The sequence below is a fragment of the Rhamphochromis sp. 'chilingali' genome, assembly GCF_963969265.1.
Source record: "Rhamphochromis sp. 'chilingali' genome assembly, chromosome: 12".
Classification (NCBI taxonomy): domain Eukaryota; kingdom Metazoa; phylum Chordata; class Actinopteri; order Cichliformes; family Cichlidae; genus Rhamphochromis; species Rhamphochromis sp. 'chilingali'.
Window position 1 is genome coordinate 23701294 of NC_137939.1, and position 18279 is coordinate 23719572.

The window sequence follows — 18279 nt, forward strand, 5'->3', positions numbered from 1 at the left end:
GCGCTGGTGTGTTTGTAGTGGGTGGTCATCTAACCATTACATCTCCTGGCTTTGGTGCGGGCGTTATTGAAGGTCTAACATTCACATTGTACTTTATCTGTCTTTGCTCCTTTTTTGCACTTTCCTGCTATGTTTGCTGACTCTTCCTCTCCCCCCTTTTTGATCACCCAAGCTGTATTTTCTAGGTTTTCCCTCTCACTGCTTGACACTCTCATCTTGGCTGCCTCTCGGTGTTTCACACACACACACACAGAGACACACACACTCTCTTGCTCGGTCTGTCAGACATACTCTGTTGTGTTGCAGGGTGGTGTGTGTGTGTGGCTTGAAGGGTGTGATAGTGGGTTACAGCATTGTGGTTACTATGGGGAGCCATCGGGATCAGAAGGAATATAATGTTTTTACACAATATTAATGGGTATACCAAGTTCAAAAACCTCCAGTTTCAGTGATCCTTGTTTAGCATAGTTTTGTGTTTTATTATTGACAAATGTAATTAACTGTAATCTTTTTTAAAAAAGCAAAGCAAAAAAGAGAATGACTGACTCAAAAATATTAAGACAACATTATTCAGTAGATTTTTGATTTCAGTATGGAGCATACAAATGGTGTTTTGTGAACCACAGTACCCACTTCAGACATTAAGAAACTGCAGTCATGCATGACAAAGCAAAGGTGTGACTTGCATGTTCCACTGGGAATTATTCTTTTACGTTTTGCCTAGGACACTATTTATCTCAAGCTCAGTAATCAGTGTTTGGTCAGGTGTGGAGTAGATTAGTATTTTCTTTTACATCACTTGTCTGGGGGTTCTGCGCAGTATGTTGGCTCTTCCGAGGACACTCTTCTGGACAGGGGGTGTCTGATGTTCCTGGAATTTTCAAAGAAAACAACCACGACTATGTCTGGTTGGCTAAGCCAGAAACTACTTGTCTGTCTTGAACTTGAACTCCTTCAGGACCTTGGTCCTATTGTTCTCAACCACAGTTGGTGATGTCTCCCATCAGGAAGATTATAGGTCACATGCAGCATGGATGTTCCTGTGCTGCATATGTACACTATCTCAGCCATTTGGTTGTGCCTCTGAGTGTACAGTGGTCCAGCTTGCATCTTACATCCTGCTACTATGTGGTGGATTGCTTCTGGGGCAACTTCGGTCCTGTCCACTGTTGTAGATTCCTACAATGGATGGATCTGTTGCTTAGAACCTGTTGTCAGAATTTGATTTGATTTAATTTAACTTAATCATTATTTTTTTAATACAATTTAAATTGATGTAAATATCCCAACCCAAACACTATTGAAATGCATAATGTTTTAGATAGTTAGTTCCTTTATATTAGATTAATACTAACAAAACATACCTTGTTTCCTGATAGTTCCTAAAACTTCCTCTTTGATTTAGTATAATCTTGAAATTGTAAACATTGTTTTGCTTTGAATAAATCCAGTAAAATTATTTTTTTGACCCTTATCATGAGGGGAGTGTACATATCTCAATATCTCTGTACTTTCAACTGCTCCCTTATTTCCCCAAAGGGTTGCAAGACATATTTTGATTTGGCGCAGATCACTGGATGCCCTCCCTGGAATAACCTTTCCCACTGCATGTATGCGGGCTTTGGACTAGCACTGAGTGTACACTGGCCTGTGACTATTGAGGCTGGGTTTATGTCTGCTCAATCAAACCGCGTGCCTTTTACGTCTAAGGCAAATGTGTTAAACACTACACCACAGAGCCACTGCAGTATACATATTTATGTAATAACTTATAAAGATACAGTCACACACAGGATAAGAAGTTCATTAAAAACAGAAACACTACCTAAAATGATTGTTGAAATGCACATTTGTGCTGGGGAGAGGGTTAATTGGCACTTAGCATTATGGGTTCTTGCAGGTCCTGACTCCCCCTTCCTCAATAAAAGGCATCTAATAGGCTTCTGCTGTACGTGGTCATTCCAGTCTAAAACCAAATGCCATGTAAAACTCATTGTAGGCCATGTAAGGAGAAGAGTAATAAGATATTATTTAATGGTGCTCTTTGCCCATGAACTCTGAAATCCTCCTTATTTTTCAACAGACAATCTATTTAGATGTATAACAGAAAGCGCTCCAACTCAGCAGTGTCCTGTTACAGTTGAACTTTGGGGACTTACAGTAACTCTTACAAAGCTGCAAGGGTACTTTTTTGCTTTCATCCTATAATCCAAGGCCTCATCCACTTGAGAGTACATTGCTATACTTGTCAACAACTTCCAGTACCTAATTTTTAAGTCAGTATTGACATCTGCTGGTGAAGATTGTGCATTACAGCTCATATTAGTTCACACTTCAAGAGATTCGTTGTGCAGCTCACGGCACCATTCCTCAAAAAAATTACCAAGTGCAACTAATGCCAAATTCAGGAAATCAAAAAAGTTGAAATTTGGACTGATTGTGTGGGAAAGTATTTGTCAGATTTGCTGTTATCGCCACCAACAACAGATCAAATGTGAGTAGCGTTCATTTACTGTTGATGTAGTGTCTTTGGGAAATAAAGAAAAATTATAATCGCATTATGTTTTTTGTTTGTCATTGTAGATACTCACAGGTTTAATTCATTCAGGTGAAGAAAAGGGGATTTCCAGTCAGTGTTCATGGTGTTCTTGAGCGCGTGTTCATGAGTGTGTATGTGTGTGTGTGTGTTGTGCTTGTTGCTCTTTCAGCTTTATCAGTGCTGGCTTCCTCTTTGAAACTGTGTTGTCTCAGTTTTCTGCAGCATAGTCTCTGATGTGGTTTGTGAGTCATAGTGTGGTAAATATACAAATTTGCACACACACATTCAGAGTCACAAACACATATAGTCACATCTACACACACAGTTTTCATGGTCACTACTTAGTATTCCCTTTGCATTCATGTTTTACTTTGATGGAGCAATAAGCTATGAGCCCGCTGACATAAGTTGTTGGATTTTCTCAGGTGAACAATGCGTGCAGCTACGGTGCCTCAGCAACAGAGCAAAAAAAGAAGAAAGAAAAGAAAAGGAAAAAAAGTTCACATCTTCACTTTAAATCTTCACAGCTACACCAGACAGTAAAGGCAAAGGCCTCAAACTTTATTAAAAATATCACATTGTGCTGTGTGGGGATATTCTGGAGGTCACCATGGCAACAGACATCCAAGTGCCACATCCACGAATGTGCACACCTGCCTGCCAGTGTTCCAACTTGTGCCTCGGAGCCTCGCTGTTAGACATTATCTAGGTGCTGTTTGCTACATGTGACAGGACAGAGGTGACAGTAGCAGTGCCTTTGTTCTCAGAAAGAGAAGCACGCAGCTCTGTCAAGGTGTTAATTAGCCATTGTGAGACGAGACAGTCGTTAGGATTGAGCTTGCTTCAGCTGTGAGATACACAACCTTTTGTGTGAAACAGCTTTGTCTTGCCAGACTTTGCGATGAATGCAATACAGTGAGTGACAGCTTCTTTGAAAGCAGCAATGCATTATATATACAACCACAGCACTCAATACCCTCTGTCCTTGCCAGCAGGAGATCTGACAGATGCAGTATATTTACCTGTTATGTCATTAAAACTTCCTGACAGCCGCCAGCTTAATATAATATCACATTCCTTAGTTGTGCTTTGACTCTCCACAGCTCGGGGCATGTATTTAAGCTCTAGTTTACTCAGTTAAGTTTAAAATGTGTAGTGGTGTAGTTTTGCAAGGGCATGCCATGTTTTTTTCAGTGTCTAAATGAGATGTTGTGACTCATGTGGAGAAAACCAGTAACTTGGACTGGGTGACTGACAGTATCGGATTGACTCATCATTCTGATCCTTGCCACCGATATACAACAGTGAACTTAGTATTTTCTTGAGGACATTACTCATTGCAAGATAAAAAAGGAATGCTGCACAGTAAAGTGGTTTGGATGACCTGTGAGTATAAAGGCCAATTGTATTTAGTGTTTTTCATCTGTGGAAATGTCAGACCATATTTGTGTGATATTATGCATGTTGTAAGTCAAAACACACACATATATGGACAAAAACAATCAACGGTATAGTCTGCCAGTTTTGTGATGCCTAGATTAGAAAGCAGATTACATTTGTGAATTCTGAATAATAGCAGAAAAATATTCTTAAAATATTCACACTTATTTATTGCAAACAAGTGAATTAGAATTTTTTTGGGCCATAGAAAGTTGGTGTCAGTGGTGTGTCGAATGACTGATTTGAAAATAAAAACAAGCTAGTGGAGATTTCTTATCACAGAACACTTGTCTGCATACATGTGCATGTATGTGAGTGTGTGAATGTATGCATGAGTATGTGAGTCACGCACCACTATCCAGCCCCCTGGGCTTCGAGTTCTGACGCCCATCTTTCAGCTCTTCTACTGCACACTGAACCCAGTGAACCTTCTGCTGTTTACACTCTCCCCCTCCTCCTGCTCACTCTGTCTCTATTTATCTCTCTCACACACTCTCATGCTCATCTATTCTCCCTCCGTCTCTCCTACTTTCTCTCTCCATCTCCCTCCAGCTCCCTACAGTACATCTCTCATTCTCACGCACTCTCGCTCTCTTGTGTTCTTAGGCTTTTCTCTCGCGAACCGTCCTCCATCTCTCTTTATAACTGTACCTCTACACTGTGTATCTACCTCTGCAGATCAAGACTTATTCAGACTCAGACAGTCTCTGCCTTTATAAGGTTCAGACAGACACTCAGGGTTAGGCTGTGTTAGGGTTGTCCCTTTTAATGTGTAGATTTGTGGCCATAGAAAGAAACAGACAGAGAGGTGAGCGGAGTGAGAGATGTAAATGCATAGAGAATGATTTTTCTGATTTTCAGACATTTAAGCGCCAGACTGAAGATTGAATGACAATAGAGCTCCTCAATAGAAGGTGGAGACCTTCTCTTCATCGCCGTCTGCCTGCACATCCACATTATCTCAGTGCCGCCATAACTATCATCATCATCACTCCCAAAAACAAACATGCACTCACTCCATCAGGTTGCAGAAAGTCGAACAGCTGCTGTGTTGTCAGCCCTCTGCTGCCCACACCAAGCCCCTTCTGTCCAATGCAACTTTCACCATTAGCAGACTGGTAAAATGTGGCTCTGTTTTTGTGCGCGTCTGCGCAGGCCAATTTTTTTTTCATGAATGAGGATATGTGTGTGGGAATGTGCTTGGGATAGTAGGTGGGAAGGTTCAGCGGGGAGGGCATGCCATTCATGCCAGCTCCTCTTGTAACTTTACCCCTCACATCACAGTAATGTCATCTTCGGCTCCTCAGCTCTGAACTGCTTCATTTGAAATTCTCTGGCGCATTGTGGAAGTGAAACACGCTATTAATAATCCTGGTTGGGTGAGCGAGTGTGTGTTGGACACAGCTTGAAAGTCCATTGAGCTGTGTAGAGGAGGTAAGCAGAATGTGCATCACATGGTGTGCACCTCAGAGGAGCACATCTCGCTGTGCTAGAGAACAGTTTGTGCGTGAGGGTTTGCATGTGTATTTGAAAGTGTCTAAATGTGTGCAAGGTACTGTATGTCGTGTGTTTGTATGCGTGAAAAGTGCTTTGAAAACGTGAGATTGCTATACTGAGAATTATGCATTCACCATAAGTCACAAGGTTAATCTCCATGCAACAGCTCAATAATTCACACCTCATATGCTTTAATCATGTTATGAAAAATCATGATTTTCCATTTACTATATATCTCTCGCTTGATGAGAAATGATGTTTGTATTGAATAATGATATTTAGCAGGCTAACTTCACGTGTTTATTTATTTTGCTTGCGGCAGAGCAGCTTTCTTGGCAGAATCTCATCAGTATTTGGTACAGGTTGGGAATCCCGAGCCTGGTCACGGAAGGCACACGTACACTGTAAATGGCTAATCGGGTATCAAACCAGCAGAGAGGAAAAAAAAGAGTCTCCAGTCCTTGTCTCATTCATTTTTCACAGCCAGCAAATGAAGTTGGTACGGTGGGAGCAATCAATTATAGATGAGAGAAGGTAGGATGGAAAGAGAGAGAGAAAGATGAAGGGGAAGAAAGAGGCCTACCTCGCATGCGGCAGAGCTTTAGCACATCAATGAATATCACAGTGGTATTCTGCAACCTGCATGCACATAGCTGCTCAGGTAATGGAGTTTGGAGGCCTAGGACTGCACAGAGAACACTGGACAGAAAATCCTTCAATGTGCATGAACCTCAAACACTAAACCAGTAGCATTTGATTCAATAACAACTCCAAACACGAACTTTTACAGCGTCTTGGTTCACTCGTGTGTGCACTTGTGTTTTTCTATGGCTCATTGCACTGACACAGTCATAGCGAAACTGCATTGTGCCTTTTCACAAATGTCGAGCAACAGTAATAGCGTTCCCTCGGTAGGTTACAGCTCGCTATGAAACCAGGATATAAAATTGGTTAAGATGCAGCATTTTAGAGTTCACACACGCTCTCCGGTCTTTTCTGTGTTTGAGTCACACTGCATTTTGTCTATCCTTGTTACTCCTAGTTACTACAGTGTATGTTACACATAGCAGACCACAAACAGATTTTCTGAGATAAATTTAGTTGTGATTCTAGGAATTTAGAATTTTAAAAACATTAACACAAAAACTACATTTGTATTATAACGAACTGGGGTTGATTGTAGCTGCTGGCAGAAATTATTTGTGAATACATTTTCAGAACTCTTTGATGTGTTGCTTTCATCGATACCATAGTCTCTGACATTCAGTATTTTTTGTCATGTAGAAACTAAAAGTAAAGCAATAGCTTTGATCAAATTCAGGTACCGGGGCTTTCCTGGACAATCAAGCCGCACATTACCTCTGTGCATTTTTTTTCTGTGCCATTTAGTCTTTGATAGTTTCACAACTCCAACCTGTGGCACTTTTATTCAGTTTAAATCTACGGGACTGTCCCACACATAGAAATGCATACGCAGATACACATTTGAAATCACATTCAATGTGATTTCAGTGCAATTAAGAGGAGAAGTACTGTCTTCTCTTCGTAGCTGTCCGTAGTTTTATATACAGATGTTTTCAGCGAGCTTTCAGTGCTATGTTTGAAAAGTAAGCGCAAAGCATCACTCCGTGGCCTCACTAGTCGTTAAATGTCAGATATTAGCTTCTGGAAACAGCTCTGTTTGTGCCGTCTGTATTTGGTGTCTGTGTCTTAGTGTGTGTGTTAGTGTGTGTGTTTCTCTTTGTGTGTGTGTGTGTGGGCAGAGAGGCTGTTTGATGTGAGTCAGATCCAAACCCAGGCTGGTTTCTCTCACATGTGTGTGGGACGCATCCAGATGGCTCCATAGGACTGCGCAAATGTCACTCTGATAATGAGACAACAGGGCCTGCTGAAATACAGGTAGCAGGGCTGTGGTTTGCCCTTTTATACACACACACATACACTCAAAGAAATTAAGTGAAAAATTAGAGACCATTGCAATGGGATTACAACAGCCACGGCAACAGTAAATTTTCAAGCAACAAATCTTGAAGAGACAGTGTTGAAAAAAAGATCTGTCCACAGGCACAAAGACATGAATGTTTGTCTGCTACAGTAGATGACAGAGACATACTCTATAGACCCACAAGATGAAAACTATATCAGCTTTGCAATCACAGCTGCTACATATCACACGTTTCCTAAATTTACTTCATACAGGCAGATACTTTAAAACACTGGAGCTGCCAATACCAAGAAGGTTCTGAGTTTAAAGCTGCTGGTAGGATGGAGCTTAAATGTTTCCATGTGCCCATAAGGGTTTGTGCTGGTTTCCTCCAAAGTTCAGTAACACTCATATTAGGTTTTCTGGTGATTATATATTTACCTAAGGTGTTGATGGGACCATCAATTATTGTCTGATTTTCTGCAACCTGATTGTATCCTCGGTTTAGCCCAGTGTCTGGTGGTGTCCACTGGTTAAGTAATAATATAGTGACATAATTTCTAGGTTCAAGGCTCTACAGAGTTTGCTGGCACCTGCTTTTTACTGAATGTTTTTACAAGGCTCTATACATTCCTGTGAAAAACTAAGTTCACCCCATAATTTGGTAGTTTGTAGAACCGCCTTTAGCAGCAGTAACTTGAAGTAAACATTTTCTGCATCAGTTTATCAATCTCTAAAATCACAGAAGAGGAATTTTCAGGTTTGGGGTTGTTTGTTTATGAACAACACTCTTAACAGCCATCTCAGTATGTCAGTCAGGTGGAGGCCTGGACTTTGACTGGACAAGTCCAACACCTTGATTTTTTTTTTCCAGCCATTCTCTTTTAGAATTGATTTTATGTTTTTAGGGTCATGATCAATGTTCCCTCTAATTTTTCATGTGTCTGAGCGAACACACAAACTCCCTGAGCGACCACTGTGAGCAACAGCAGACGTGTGCACTGTGGTCACGCCAGCATCGAATCCATCTAAGTTACATGGTTTATTAAAATAATCAAATTACAGCATTTACATTTATGTTAGACTACTTTTAATTAACTGCTTTAGCCCACTTACAATGAAAATGTAAAAAAAATCTTGTTCATGACCTGTGTAGCATGTTAACACTATTGGAAGTAAAAATAACTTGAACTCCAAATTTGAAAACAAAACTTTCTTCTTCTTCTCTTCTCTTTTTTTTTTTATTTTTATTTTTTTATATAAAGCTCTGACTTGTATTATGAGTATGAGTCTGTGGTCTTGGAGCGAGTCCTGTAACTCTCTGTCTGCAAAATACAGTATATAATGACCAATGGGCAATTAATTATATAGTTACTTCTTCAAAAAAGTAACAGAGTTATGCAAACAACAAAGTTTTTTGCAGCTGTTTACCTAAAAGTGCAGCCAAGGCGTTTTTTTTTAAAATAAACATTTCAAACTATCTACAGAACAATCAGCACACAACAAAAATATTGACTACACTGCACACTAACTACACAAGATTTGCGCTAAACATCGCAAATCTCTCACATCTCAAAACACCGCCCTCACTCCTAAAACTTCCCCATCCCTAAACAACTAAATGCCATGCTGCCATATCATTTTTTGATTGGTCGACATGGTACATTTTTCGACCAATAGGAAAGGGTGGGGGTTTTTTGGTTTTGTTTTTGCTCACATGCAGAGAGTGCTTTCAAGCGTTTTCCTTGTAAAACGCCGTTTTTACCGTTTCTTCCCGCAGTAAATACAAAAAACGATAGTATTCAGGAAGAAAACCAAACATTGCATATTTTTTTTATCATAACTCTGGTTTTACGTTGCCTATCAACACAATTTAAAAACTTGTATAAAGTCCACACTTTTTCCGTCAATTCTTCCGTCTGTCCTGCTAACATCTCCAATAGTTGTACACGTTGTCATTAACGTGGCTTAACTCCACATCAGCCACGCCGCTTTGCTAGCTAAAACACTGGTATTGGCACATAAGGACACTGTCATAGCCTGTCAATGACGTTGATTAGCTGCATATATATGAATGTGAATGGTATTATTGGCTGGACTATGGGAGAAGGTGGCATCGTTGTGCGCAATGCAGATTTTTTGTGCGCAGAGACCGTGCCAGCATGTGCGCAGCTTAGAGGGAACATTGGTCATGACCCATTTTCAGCCATGTAGCTGTTAGATAGATGGCCTCACATTTGACTCTTTAATACTTTGACATAGAGGGGAGCTCATGGTTGACTCGATGACTACAAGGTGTACGTGTCCTATAGCTGCAAAACAAACTCAAATCATCACCCTGCTACACACTGTGCTTAGCAATTGTTATGATAAGTTTATGCTGATATGCTGTGTTTGGCTTTCACCAAATGTGACCAGAATCATCACCTTGGTTTTGTGTATACAAAGGACGTTGTTATACTGTTGGATTGTTAGACCACTGAATAGGTTATAGATTTTCTGTTTTGTTCAGCTGCAACTTTGCAAAGCAGTCCTTCAAAACAAGTCATACTTGTTCAGTCTTTTTTTGCATGTGTTGTAGAGTTTGAGATGTGGCTCTTGGGTAGCACCTGGCTGCTACTTTTGTTAATTTGTATGGAAGCACCAGTTAGTTTTTCAGAGGACTTCATAGAGTTAGTTAGTTTGTTTCATCTTAAAGATTACAGTAGGCTTAGAGCAGCAAATAATAACTGCTAATCTTGTTGTGGTTGGCTAACACATTAGCTGCAGTTTTGTTTTCTGTCTTCTTTCTGTCATATTATGCCACTTGCCTCTGCCCATCTGTAACTTGTTCGTGCTTTACCTCACTGATAAATCCTCAACATGTACTGTTGTTCAGAACATTTTAACCTGTATGTTGAAACTTCTCAAATGCATCTGTAATTTGAATAACTCTTTGGATAGCAACTAAGCTAGCAAGCAGAGTTTTAAGGCAAATGTTAGGCAGGTAGCAAACTTCAGTTTTGTTTGAACCCCATGCACATTTTTAGATAATTTGTTAGAACTAACTCTTTTTTTTTTTTTTTTGCCTGTCCCGTTTGGCTCTTTTACCATCAGAATTATTGTCTAAAGGCAAAGAAAGATGCCCAACGGATTTACTTTACCAAATTGACCATCCCAGCCTTGCCATAATGGTCCATTTGATTCACCTTTTATTGTTTATTTTATTTTCACTTGCTGAATACGGGACAGACTTGACTGGGGGAAAGAAGGGGAGAAAGAAAGAGAAACAGCTGAGAAGAGGGACAGGGGAGAAGAGCAAAAAACAAAAACCAACAGAATGGGCAGAAAAAGAAAAAAAAAAGAAAAAAGAAAAAGAAAATGCATATATCGATCACCTGGATCACCTGTTGAGAAAGAAAAAAGAAAACAAGCAGAAGAGAACAAGAGTAATAGAATAAACAACATCACAATGATATATGGGAATATGACAGTAAATACTAAATATTAAACATTATTGTGCAGCACATAAGATCAACAGAACACAGTGTGCTTTGAGGTAGGAGCCAAAAAGGGTGTAGTTTGTGTGTGTGATCACCCGTGTGTACACCTGTGAGCATGGACGCGCTTGTTTTTTTAAAAGGTTCCTTCATGTAATGATCTGCTAGAGGGTGTGGGGCGGCCACAGCCCCGTCCTCCAGGGCATGAAGCAGGTATGGAGGAGATCAAAACTCCAGACATCCAGAGGCCCTCAGAACACAAGAGACCAAGGAAGACCAACAGAGGGGCAGCCGCGCCACTGTCCCAGAAAGAGCTGAGGAGAGTCCCAGATGAGGGCTCACTCAGCAGCCGCGGAGCAGAAGCCAGGGGGAGTTGCAGCGCCCGTGAGCTCCGCCGGCAGCCAGCCGTGCCTGAGTGACCGAGCCCCAGGCCGAGAGGCCGGGGGCACCCCACCTCCGAAGTGGCCCGAGCGAGCCCCAGGCTCCAGGCCCCGATAAGCGGCCGCCAAGGAGTGAGCCGGTGTGTACCTGGACGCCCATCCCCAGACACAAAGAACCACCAACGCACCGACACCTGAGGGAGTCCGCCACTGGCAGGGGAAGTGGTGGTGGGGGGAGATAGGCCTCCAAACCTTGGAGGGCCTGAGATGTCCCCAGAGAGGTGGCGTCTGATACCCAACCTGACATATAGACACAGACATACAGGCACACACAGAAACAAACATCCATTCCCACCCTCATGCTCTCATATGCACTTACTCCACACTCAACCAACGTGGAGACAGACATAAAGAGACGCTGTACACACGATCACACTCCCCAAGCGTACTCTACGAACCGGGTCTCGGTACCCTTGCCCCTGGAGGGGGGAACTGCACCCAGACCCAGGTGGTGTTACCCTTTTCCCTGCGGTGGGGAGAGGCAGACCGCCCCGACTCCGCAGTAGCAGGGAGGCCCCACACTCCAGACCGCAGTCGGACGGCCATGTTAGAACTAACTCAACAAGAGCACAGAATATCACTTTTAGATGTCTACTGTAACTAATTAGTTCATTGATACTATTACGCCTTTCAGCCCTGAAAATCCTCTTTTCATGGATATCTAGATACTGTGCTTTGTCTATAATGACTATATTGATCAATGTATGACAAAGTATTACAATGACATTTAGAAAAAATATTACTGATCATTTTGAGAAAAAAGTCAAAACATTATTTTGAAATATTAAATGGTATATATAAAATGTTATACATTTTGAAAAAAAATCCAAATATGTAATATTATATAATATTATATATAATGTTCAAGTCAGACAACTGCCGTGGCTGCTATACCCTCTACAACATGAGTTATTTATGAGTTGTGAATTTGTGAAGACACTTTTTTGAGTAACAGAAATTATTTCTCTTGTAGCACAAAAACAGTGCAGTTATCAGTATAAGAATGCTGAAATGATGGTGCAGAAAGCTACAAAGAAAAACCACACAAAGCTTGAGGAGTTTGTTCAATATGAATTAGCTGGCATAGGACATCTTTGGATAAAGTTAGTATGTATATGTTCACAACAGTTTAGTACACAAATTAGTTATTTTATAGCAATATTCCAAATAATAGTTCTAGTTTTGTCTCATTGGATCTCTGTTGTATTTTAGAAAAACATCTGTTGGCAGATGTTTACCATCATACTACTGTTTTAACCCTGTTCACTGGGTGGGTACTAAAAGTGGTATTTGGGCCCTGGAATGACTAACTATCCGGTTGTTCAGTGATGACGTGACGAATCCTACTTCCGGGTCTAAAGTAGTCTGCGTTTAATATGGCTTTTGTGTTGTTAACATGTTTAATGTTATGTATTTTCTTCTGTTTGATCTCAAAAAGCTCCTAAAACAGTCAGTGATCCCTGTTGACCTCCCTCTGCTTTTATTACCGCTAATCATTTATTTAAGCTCAGTTTTTAAAACCTTAGGATGTAACTACAGCCCAGCCCATGCAGCAGTATATGAATGACTAACATCGTATTGTGGATGGATTATCTCAGTTGTTCTCCTGGCTGAAGTTTGGTCCTTTTACAGCATCCTGCCATGCGATTACATTCGTTCCTGACCACCGAGAACACTCACGTTAACTTTTATCGAGTGGAAAAAAGTTAGCTTGTTTATATTATGCTAACATAGCTGTGTCGCTAGCGGTCACGTAGCACATCATTATATACCAGCTAGTCCAACTTCAGTAACCCTACAAACGTCACTGCTGTTTAGTTTTCTGTCTTCATTTATGCTGGAAGTGATAGCAGAGCTGTACGTTTTAATTTGTTTCCAAAACCCCGCAGTCAGGACATGCTATATTGTATTTAGATAGAAGCTAGCGAGCTAACTCCCTGCTAACTTCTAACTCCGTTAAATGTCATAAATTCCGTTTTCATGGATACCTGGATGTTAAACTCAATTGTTACACCCGGTAGAGCAGAACGCTGATCATTTTATTAAAGATGAAAGACTTTAGACAGTTTTTCAACTCTCAGTAATGCCATAGTGATCGTTTGATATATGGACCTGCAGCGGAGTTAAGACCCAGACACGGCTAGTGGCGTCAGACTGAACAATCGGATGTCAAACCTTGAAAGTGGATAGGCTTTCACCCCCTCCCTTTGCTGGACAAACAGACAAGAAATCTTAACGCATGAATGTAACAAACACACTGAGAAAAAATAAATATTTAAAGTAAAATAATGTACTGATCACATTTGCAGGCATACCCACTAAGTGACTCATGAGTTATAGTCTAGAGGTTCATGTGCTTTGTTCTCTGATCACTTGATCTGTAGAGAAACAATGTATCTTTATTATCAAGGCTGGTTATTGACTTCATCAGGGAGATGAATGCAGTAATATTCTTTCACTGACTTGTGCTAAATGACGGCTTCACCTCCGTCCCTCTCCAGCTGTCGGAGGTCACCGTGGGTCACCACACAGTTGCCATGGGAACGGGAAACAAGAAGGAAATTTCTCCTGAGCACCAAACAGTGACACCTTACTTCGTCTCCGACAGACTCGGTTGAGTTGCACATCAAGTGTGAAAGCAGGAGTGAGAAGTTGTTGTTTATTTAATTTTCTTACGAGTCACAAGAGTGGCCAGTCAACCCCACTCTTTTTCACACTCCCTCTTTTTCTTTCTCTCTCCTATGTAGAAACCTATTTTCACACGTACCCTTGTGGATGTTTGCTCTCACATATTTTCTTTGTCTGCATCACTCCACTCCGTGGTTCTCTCACACAATATATATTCCTGCTATCTGGAACAGCAAAGCACAGGTGCAACCCTGTCTGTGTGTGCGCAAGTGAGACGGTATTTGTTACTTCAGCTCTCCAACTGCTGTGACCCAGTGTAACTATTGCACCTACATTGTCAACCCTCTAACAGCTCAGTCAGCCTCTCGAGGTTCCCACACCTGTTTGCCTAACAAGCACACCAACATACTTTTTATATCAGGCCTCAGTCACAAATACTAATCCACTGACACCATTATGCTCCAATGCGTATGGCATGTGTGCGTAGAGGGGGTGGGGGTGGAGCTGATGGCATTGCTGCTGTATCAAACTGCTGGAAGCAAATTTCCTCTAAGGTGATTTGTTATAGTGACAGAGCAGGAAATATTTTTAGCCAGAGTGAAAGGACAAATAATCAAGCAGGAAAGACAAATGGTAGACAACAAGGGAAGTGAGGGAAGGAGAAAGCGAGAAAGCAAAGGAAGAAAGAGTGGGTAAGTGAGAGAGAGAGAGAGAGAGAGAGCAATGGGGGAGTGAAATCTGAGGGTAAACCAAAACCACCTGGATGTTGCTGACTTGCTACTCTTGTGTTTAGAGCAGTCTATCTACATTGCATTACACATGCACACTCGCATAACCACACATACCTCATGGTCATATGCACACACACACGTGTGCACGCACACACACATATGGATCTAAATATGTGCAGTTGCTTCTAAAAAAGTTAAAAATCCTTCTTACTTATGAAAACTCAAGTCATGTATGTTGTAATAAATGTACAGCAAAATGAACCACCAGTTAATGTAATCTTTTCTGCTGTTTAATATACAGTTTTAGTTAATTAAGTGACTGCTTTTGATTTCTTGTGTTTATTTATACTTTGATGAAAATGTGTCTAACCACCTGATCGTCTGATCATCTGACTTGCAATTTATACGACTGTAATGCCAGATTGCCCAGATGGTTAACTAATGAAATAAAAGCTAAATGTAGGAATAAAAAGTCCAAGTCGAAGCAAATTTTCCTTGAAGTTGTGAATAAAGCATAGTGGAAACTTCTCGTAGCATTTACTCAGCAGACAAAACCAGGAGTGATATAATACAACTAAAGGGACAGAGACTAAAACTTCTTCTTTTTTACTTCTCCTTTTTTTCTCAATGGAATTCTTACAAGTGTAAGACTTTGGTTTTCTGGGTTCTGCTATCACGGCAGTCAGGAGCCTTGGCCTTAACCTCAAAGTGGTTGGTAAAACAATTTATAGTGAGAAGAGCGGTGGTCGGGACAATCTGGTTTGCATACACAAGTCGAGAGGCCGTTATGTAGCACAATGTCCTCCTCTCTGTCTCTGTCTCTCTTACACACACGAACATACACACACACACACATAGCCTACACACTTTCTCTCTCTCTCTCTCTCACTGGTTTGTTCCCTGAGTCAGCACTCTGCCTCAGCTCCAGTTTCTCTATCCCGGCCCTCCTCTGCCCGCCTGCCTGCAGGACACTATTAGGACATCATTGTGTGCATTTGTGAGTGTCTATGTGAGCCCATGCTTGTGTGTGTATAAAAGAATGGGTGTGCGTGCCTTTGAGGGAGAGAGCTACTGTTGCATTTACGTGGTCAGGTCCTTTCAGCATCTTATGCAATACGATATTTTTCACTTTGCGAGTAACCCTGGATATTTTTGTCGGCTCTACCGAATCAGCTATTATTGCAGCTCACCATAAAAGATGCACGTCTCCTCTCACTCTTCCAAAACACTCCCAATGGGTTTTGCATGTTGTAGTGTGAGTGTATCTATTTCTGTGTGTGTGTGTGTGTGTGTGTGTGTGTGTGTGTGTGTGTGTGTGTGTGTGTGTGTGTGTGTGTGTGTGTGTGTGTGTGTGTGTGTGTGTGTGTGTGTGTGTGTATGAGAGAAGGAGAGAGATTCTGTATACTACTAGTTCTGCTAACATGGCCCAAAAATAGCGAACTGGAGAGGTGTGAAGTAAAAAAGGAAAGGACACTTTAGTAGAGGAGTAACTGACACGGGGTGAGTCACTTTCTCACACACACACACACACACACACACACACACACACACACACACACACACGCAAACACACACGCAAACATGGGGTGTGCTCATGCAAACTATAGACTTACAAGCACACACATGCATACAGTACCCAAAACTGTAGCATGTCACAAAAACGCAGAGTTGTGAAATTGTCTCACTATGGCTTTGTCACCACTGAGTGTGTAGTCAAGACTCGCAAGATTGTGTCTCACTGCCATGTGATTGGCTGCTTCACTGTTGGTTTGATTCCAAATTACTGTAAAAGATTCCCCCATTACTGGTTTAAGGTACTGCCTCACTTATAAAAACCTCCTTTTTTTCTTAATGGCTTAGCCTTTTGTAATCCTTTGCAGTTTCTCCACAGAGATCTGTGGGCCCGGTTACAATCAAAGACTGTTATATGGCAAAGTGCTAAATCGATTTGCCTGATTTAAGGGTAGACGGGTCAGATTTCACCCAGAAACCTATTCCCTTGCTATTATGGGCTTCTCGAGGTATATTTGACTTTGTGACAGCCTCTGATCAGTGTATTGGCATTTGTGCTTGTCTGTTTACGCTCTAGGAAGTTAATCCCTTTAACACATTGTGAAACGCCCTACATCACATTGACTGCACTTTACACGTAACACCACCACACCTCACAAATTAGTCATTTGTTTATTAATGCACTTGAACACTTTAACACTACAAATTCAATGTGGCTACATTATTTTCTGTGCTCTTAAAGTGATTTGTCATTACTGTCGTTCTGAGTCAGCATTTTTGTCAATGAACTGATGTTTTAACAGAGCATATATTCAAGTTCAAGCCAAAATGGAGTTGTTGGCTTTTTCCGTAACCTTCATTTTTGAATGTTGACTCAGTGATAAGACTAGTGTTTTTCCCCAGTTCTATTTACACCAGTGCTTAAAGGATGTTGTATTGTAAATGCAGAAGTGAGACTGGGAGAGAGAGAAGGAGAGAGGAAACGATACTAAGACGTTTTACTGACACAGTGCCTAATGATCACAAGAGCGAAAGATACATGCACGATTATGAGCACACAGACACACACAAGCCATGTGATCTCTCGATTAGTGCTGTAGTCACACCCTCCCACTCTCTCTGGTTGTTTGATCACAATCTCCCTCCTACTCCTGGGCTCCAGTCAAACAGAAACTTTCAAGAGATAATGCTTGCTCGACATGAAATCACTGATGACCTTTGCTGAAATAACTTAGATATTCAATTTTTATGTTCAGTGGAGATGTTCAGCTGACAGAACAAAAATAAATCGCTTCGAGCATATGTAGACATTTTTACGTCAGTTGATATTCAAAGGTTGCGTTTGATGGTATTCAAAACCTAAAGGTGAAGGATATAGCCTAGAATTTTATCTACGGGGGTTATAACACTGTGATGTAGCTGTAATTTTGTGGGGGTGAGATGGTTTATCTTATCTTTGCCTAAAATTTCTTCTTGAAACATGTTGATAGTTTTAAAGATGGCTGCACTTTTCTAAAGGCCCTTTACAGAGCTGAATGTTAGTCATTCACCATTTACAAGGGAGATCGTTTTGCCTGTCGGATACCCAGCCTCTCTGTGCTGTTCTGCTTTTTTTTTGTTTTAAGAGGTCATCATATGATCAGCAGGAAAGAGTGATTGGTGGTGTGGTTAACAAAAATGCAATGTATTCAGTATATCCACAAATTAAGTTATTATTTTCGAGAAAAACTTTTAGGTATCTAACTTTTAGGTGTATGAGCTTCTCTGCAGCTGTTATAGTGCCTCTGGGAAGCAATCATAAGATCATAATCAACAATGATTATTCATCATTTTCGATGGCCAGGGTCATTATAGACGTGACAGAAGAAAAGACAATAACACAAATAGAACACAGTCTGTAATCTAAACAGAAACTATGCATTATTGATCAATCAGGGAAGCTTGTGATCACAAATAAGTGAGTCTTGAGCTCTGTTTACTTTCACTGTTAAATAAAAGCATGCAGATCATACATTAGAACTCTTAAGTTGTATTTAATCATTCAGCGCAGTCAAGAGTTAACAGAAATTAACCTCATAACAAGAAGCTT